The sequence below is a fragment of the Nansenia antarctica genome, assembly GCF_963989245.1.
Source record: "Nansenia antarctica genome assembly, chromosome: 8".
Classification (NCBI taxonomy): domain Eukaryota; kingdom Metazoa; phylum Chordata; class Actinopteri; order Argentiniformes; family Microstomatidae; genus Nansenia; species Nansenia antarctica.
Genome location: NC_137678.1, coordinates 37,960,320 through 37,966,370, shown reverse-complemented (window position 1 = coordinate 37,966,370; position 6,051 = coordinate 37,960,320).

Sequence of the window (6,051 nt, the reverse complement as noted above, 5' to 3'; positions counted from 1 at the left end):
GCAGACTAATGTCCCACTCCTGAGTACTAATGCTGCAACGTTCACAACACACTCTGAACTAGGACACTCTTGTACAAAGATGAAACCCAAGTTAATTTGAACTCGGAACGTCAGAATTTACACATTTGCATGAATGCCGCATAACAGCAGACTAATGGGGACTACAAACCTTTTCCGAGATTTCTCCCCTCTCTCAGTGGGACTTTCTATTTATTTATTTGTGTTTGTTTAAAAAGTATAGTTCACTAATTGCTGTGTATAAAAGAAAAGGGGGCCGTAGAATGTGTTTTGTTATGTGATATGTGTGTTATGTTATCCCATAGAAGCACTACCCATCCCAGAAGTAATAATGCTCAACGATTGTATAGAAACAAACCTAAAAATAATCCATAATGCCCTTTAGAGAAATTAGATATACCCGTAAACTTTGGGAATCAGTGAAATCATGAAATCCATACTCTCCATCCTCCATCCTCTCTTGAATTAAATGAATAACGTTATTCAATATAAAGCAGCTTTACTTTCATTTTCACATGATGAAGCATTCCAAATACAAACTATACGGTGCATATGTTACGGTACATGTGGGAAGACGGTACATGTGGGAAAACTAGGGTTAGGGTTAGGTGCTAGGGTGCTACGGTTAGGGTTAGGGTTAGGGATAGGATTAGGGTTAGGGTTAGACATGCCAGCATGTACCAAGTCGACGTAGCACCTAACCCTAACCCTAGTTTTCCCACATGTACCGTCTTCCCACATGTACCGTAACACATACATTTTCAATTCCACAAAATATTCTTAAATCGTCTCTTGAGTGTTACACATGAACGGGGAAAAAATACATCAACATGTTTGGTATTAAGACATCCCCATACAGACGCACACATATACTGTGCATACCTTTGTCTGGTGTAATGCTGGTTTGTCTTGCTTTTGAGTCTATAACTCAATTGCCCCCCTCTGCCTTAAAAGAGACACAGAGGGGAGGCTGTGTGTGTGCGTGCGTGTGTGCGTGAGTGCGTGAGTGCGTGCGTGCGTGCATACGTGTGCATACCAGAGGAGCAGCATACAGGTAGAGCACCTGTGGTTCTGTCTGGGGGATGACACCCTACAGCCAGGTCCTGGGGTTCTCACCGTACTGCAGGGAGCCACACATCTCCCCGCTCTGCTCACCGCTCACACAGACGAGGAGGCGGAGCCACATCAGAGTAACAACCCATGGCAGGGCCATGGAGAGTGTTTTGTCGTATCCTAAGTGGCCTGCCATAGGGTTATGATGCGCCGCCTGGAATATAGCTTCCCGGCGGCTCCTAGGTACCAACAACTGGGTCACTTCCTCGTCTCTGCGAATGTCACGACTCACTCTATACAGTCTGTCCCTAATCACTACAAAATACGGGTGGGCGCGCACAGCGTCTGGCCGTACCAGCACACCATCAATACTTATCACTTGGTCAAAGGCTGAGCGTAGAGTGACGTCGCGAGACTGCTCGAGGGGGAAGTCGGCTACTGGAGGGAACGCAGGCGGTGGATCCGCGGGTGCTGGACCCACCGCCTCCTCCGGCAGCTCGGCAGCGTCGGACGCCCCCGCATCAGCGCAGAGCACTGCGCACGCCCCACATCTCCCTGTCGGTCGTGCAGGCACCCCCGTAGTTTCCCCTAATACCTGCGGAAACCCAGCCCAATCTAAACCCAAAATTAGAGGGTGCGTGAGGCGCGAGCTAACCGCCGCCCGAACACTATGTTTTTTCCCCCCATAACGAATTTCGATGGTGACTACCGGATACTCGTGAACATCCCCATGCACACACCTCACCAAAATCCGCGATGCCTCTAACAATGCCCCGGGTCGAACCAGGCGCTGGTGGATCATGTGGGGCCGTCTGTGGGGTGGAGGTTGGCCCCCCGTGTGCGTTCCTCCCCCCGGTGGCCCGCCCCGTCCTCGGGGCAGGCGTTGGTGGCTCCCGCCGTGGCTCCACCCCAGGCCGTAACCCAGGCCGCGCGGAGCCGGGGTCGGGGTAGGGCGCGGGACCGGGGATGGGCTGGAACCGGAGGCAGGTGGTTGTCAGCGGAGGTGTCGGGAACGGCACCCCCCTCCTCTGGGCCCGAACCCGGGGACCTCCCCCGGGTGGCTTGGTGCGGTCCAGTAGTTCGCGGAGCATGGCCCGCTGCTCCGCCTGTCCCCGCACCATCTCCGCAGCCATCGCCTCCTGCGACCGCTGTATCCGGGCCAGGTGCGCCACCACCTGGCCTAGCGACGAATCCATAGTCCTCTGGGTGTGTGCCGACCCCCTCTCTGTGCCCCACGTAGGGCGCCAGATGTAAGCGGAGCCGGGGTCAGGGTATCACTGACACCTGATCACTGACACCTGTCCGCAATCAGCTCATCATCCCCCCCCCAACGACAGTCTGGCTCCCTCTGCAGGCCAGAACGCGCCATGCTCCCCACAGATACAAATACTGATAAGTGCATATTAAAATAGAAAAACTGATAAGAAACGAACAGTAAAACAAGCAGCTGGTGCTAGTCAAATAAACAGACCTTGAAAAATATATTCTCCTAACAATGGGATGTCTACAGGGTGTAGAGTTGTGCTTGGTGTTGTTGATGGGGTGTCTGCAGGCTGTAGTTGTGCTTGTTGTTGTTGATGGGGTGTCGGCAGGCTGTAGTTGTGCTTGTTGTTGTTGATGGGGTGTCTGCAGGCTGTAGAGTTGTGCTTGTGGTTGTTGATAGTATGTCTGCAGGCTGTAGTGTTGTGCTTGTGGTTGTTGATGGTATGTCTGCAGGCTGTAGTGTTGTGCTTGGTGTTGTTGATGGGGTGTCTGCAGGCTGTAGTTGTGCTTGTTGTTGTGGATGGGGTGTCTGCAGGCTGTAGCGTTGTGCTTGGTGTTGTTGATGGGATGTCTGCAGGCTGTAGAGTTGTGCTTGTGGTTGTTGATGGTATGTCTGCAGGCTGTAGTGTTGTGCTTGGTGTTGTGCTTGTGGTTGTTGATGGGATGTCTGCAGGCTGTAGCGTTGTGCTTGTGGTTGTTGATGGGGTGTCTGCAGGCTGTAGTGTTGTGCTTGTTGTTGTTGATGGGGTGTCTGCAGGCTGTAGCGTTGTGCTTGGTGTTGTTGATGGGATGTCTGTAGGCTGTAGAGATGTGCTTGTGGTTGTTGATGGGATGTCTGCAGGCTGTAGCGTTGTGCTTGGTGTTGTGCTTGTGGTTGTTGATGGGATGTCTGCAGGCTGTAGCGTTGTGCTTGTGGTTGTTGATGGAGTGTCTGCAGGCTGTAGTGTTGTGCTTGGTGTTGTTGATGGGGTGTCTGCAGGCTGTAGTTGTGCTTGTTGTTGTTGATGGGATGTCTGCAGGCTGTAGAGATGTGCTTGGTGTTGTTGATGGAGTGTCTGCAGGCTGTAGTGTTGTGCTTGGTGTTGTTGATGGGGTGTCTGCAGGCTGTAGTTGTGCTTGTTGTTGTTGATGGGATGTCTGCAGGCTGTAGCGTTGTGCTTGTGGTTGTTGATGGAGTGTCTGCAGGCTGTAGTGTTGTGCTTGGTGTTGTTGATGGGGTGTCTGCAGGCTGTAGTTGTGCTTGTTGTTGTTGATGGGATGTCTGCAGGCTGTAGAGATGTGCTTGGTGTTGTGCTTGTGGTTGTTGGTGGGATGTCTGCAGGCTGTAGTGTTGTGCTTGGTGTTGTGCTTGTGGTTGTTGATGGGATGTCTGCAGGCTGTAGCGTTGTGCTTGGTGTTGTTGATGGGGTGTCTGCAGGCTGTAGTGTTGTGCTTGGTGTTATGCTTGTGGTTGTGCCTGTTGTTGTTGATGGGATGTCTGCAGGCTGTAGTGTTGTGCTTGGTGTTGTTGATGGGGTGTCTGCAGGCTGTAGAGTTGTGCTTGTGGTTGTGCCTGTTGTTGTTGATGGGATGTCTGTAGGCTGTAGAGTTGTGCTTGTGGTTGTGCCTGTTGTTGTTGATGGGATGTCTGTAGGCTGTAGTGTTGTGCTTGGTGTTGTGCTTGTGGTTGTGCCTGTTGTTGTTGATGGGATGTCTGTAGGCTGTAGAGTTGCGCTTGTTGTTCCTTCACCTGCAGGCAAATCCAAACATACACCTCTAATGTCAACTTTATGACACTGTTATGAAGACCTTATGATGGAGGATTCAAGTAAAGTGTTACCAAGTGAATACATATGAATAAATATGAATTATTTATTTATTAGTAGCACATCCATACTGTTACACCACTGCATTAAGTCATTTGTGTCATTCTACTACACATAAAGTAGCACTGTACAAATACACTTTATTTGATTTGACTAATGCCTACATTCAATTAGTAACAAGGTCTAACTTGAACCCCCGCCCCTAACGTGCCCTCTCTCCAACATTCAGAATTACAAGCTAGTAGGCTAGTAGCAGCTAGTATACTAAATATATAAAGCATGAAAAGGACTAAACCCTCGGGTGCACGAGGGAGGAAGCGAAGAAAGGAGGAGGAGGAGGAGGAGAAACGTGCACAAAACAGAGGTAGGCTATGTCATGTCCATTTATTAATATTTTATTTTCTTATTTTGGTTAATATTGTAGCGTGGATATGGATTGGACTCCGCACACAATGTAATCACGCAAGCTTTTATTGACCGTAAACTGCCATAGAACACTGACACAGTCACACATTCGAAGGCACGGTTAAAGCTTGGGTTATCCCCTTGAACTTGAACTACCCGATACTTCCTCCTGTACGACACAGCTACGGTGTGACCCATAAAACTTACATAGAATGTGCCCTTTGGGGCCACTAATATGCAAATCAGTTGTGGCCAAGCGGCCGATCAATGAACAACAACAACGCAGTGAACAACAGTAGTGAACATAACAGTATCCGTGACTAGCTAGCTAGCTGTAACGCGTAACCAGGCGATAACATTCGCCACAATATCAAGCTATGCAAACATTCCCTAACATATGATAATTGCGTTTATTTTATATTAGCTTGTCCCTGCTGCTCACAACAAAAAATCACCTTGCTACTACTGTATGATATGAATTTAGATGGTTTTAGCCCACTTGATAACTGCTAACTAATTCACTTCAGATAGCTACATGGTGGTTCTCTGGTCATCAACATCAACTCTAATAGTCTGCAGGCACCACCACCTAAAAAAGTAGGACTACTTTTAAGGTAAGGTGCCATTGGCAGTCACTAGAAGAAGGAAGGATGATGATGATTTATTATTATTATTAGTATTATTTTTTACAAGTAATGTTAAGATATTACAAGCATTAGATTAGATTATATTAGCATACAAAGTTGTGAGGACACTAAGCTTGGGTCAACGGTCAATTGATATCCAATCAGGACGGTCGTTTAAGGTGTCAACCTATAGGACTCATCAACCACACCTACATAAGAGACTAATTAACTCCCAGCTGTTTACAGTGTCCCAGGTTTAAATTAGAAGTAGCTGCGTCTCGCGCTTCCCGCCGTGTGTCTTGGGTCATGTTCTCACATGAAAGTCTGAATCAGGACCCGGAGCAAGTGGATGAGTTTGCAACATTGTTGCATAAATAATTTCTCTGATTTGCGTTCTCACAGCCCTTTATGTAAACGAAGTAACATACGCAATCGAAGCAACAGACGTGGTAGTTGATTGGTCAGAAAAATTTAGAATTGCCCGTTCGTCCTGCTCTTATCCAGATCAACATGCATGCTGTTGTTTTCCTATGGACAGCCTCGATGCGTCGTTTCTAACCGGAGCGAAACCACCCTTTTCAAGCAGAGCATCCGTTGGCTGTTTGCTCCGGGAGTGACTTCGAATGCTTGGTGGGAGGAAGACTGAGAGCACACGGTGGAGCAAACAAACGTAATATACTATTGTTTTGAAGTGAAATCAAGTTTCTATCAACTGAGAAAGGATATTTTGCACCTTGGGATGGATACAATGGAAATAACAAATGGAATGGAGAAGGATAATGAAAAGAACATCGGCAGTGGAGCAGCGAAAGAAAGAGAGAAGCAGGTACGAAATGATGAGAAGGCATTGACAGTGATTGTGAAGGTGGAGGGAGAAGTGG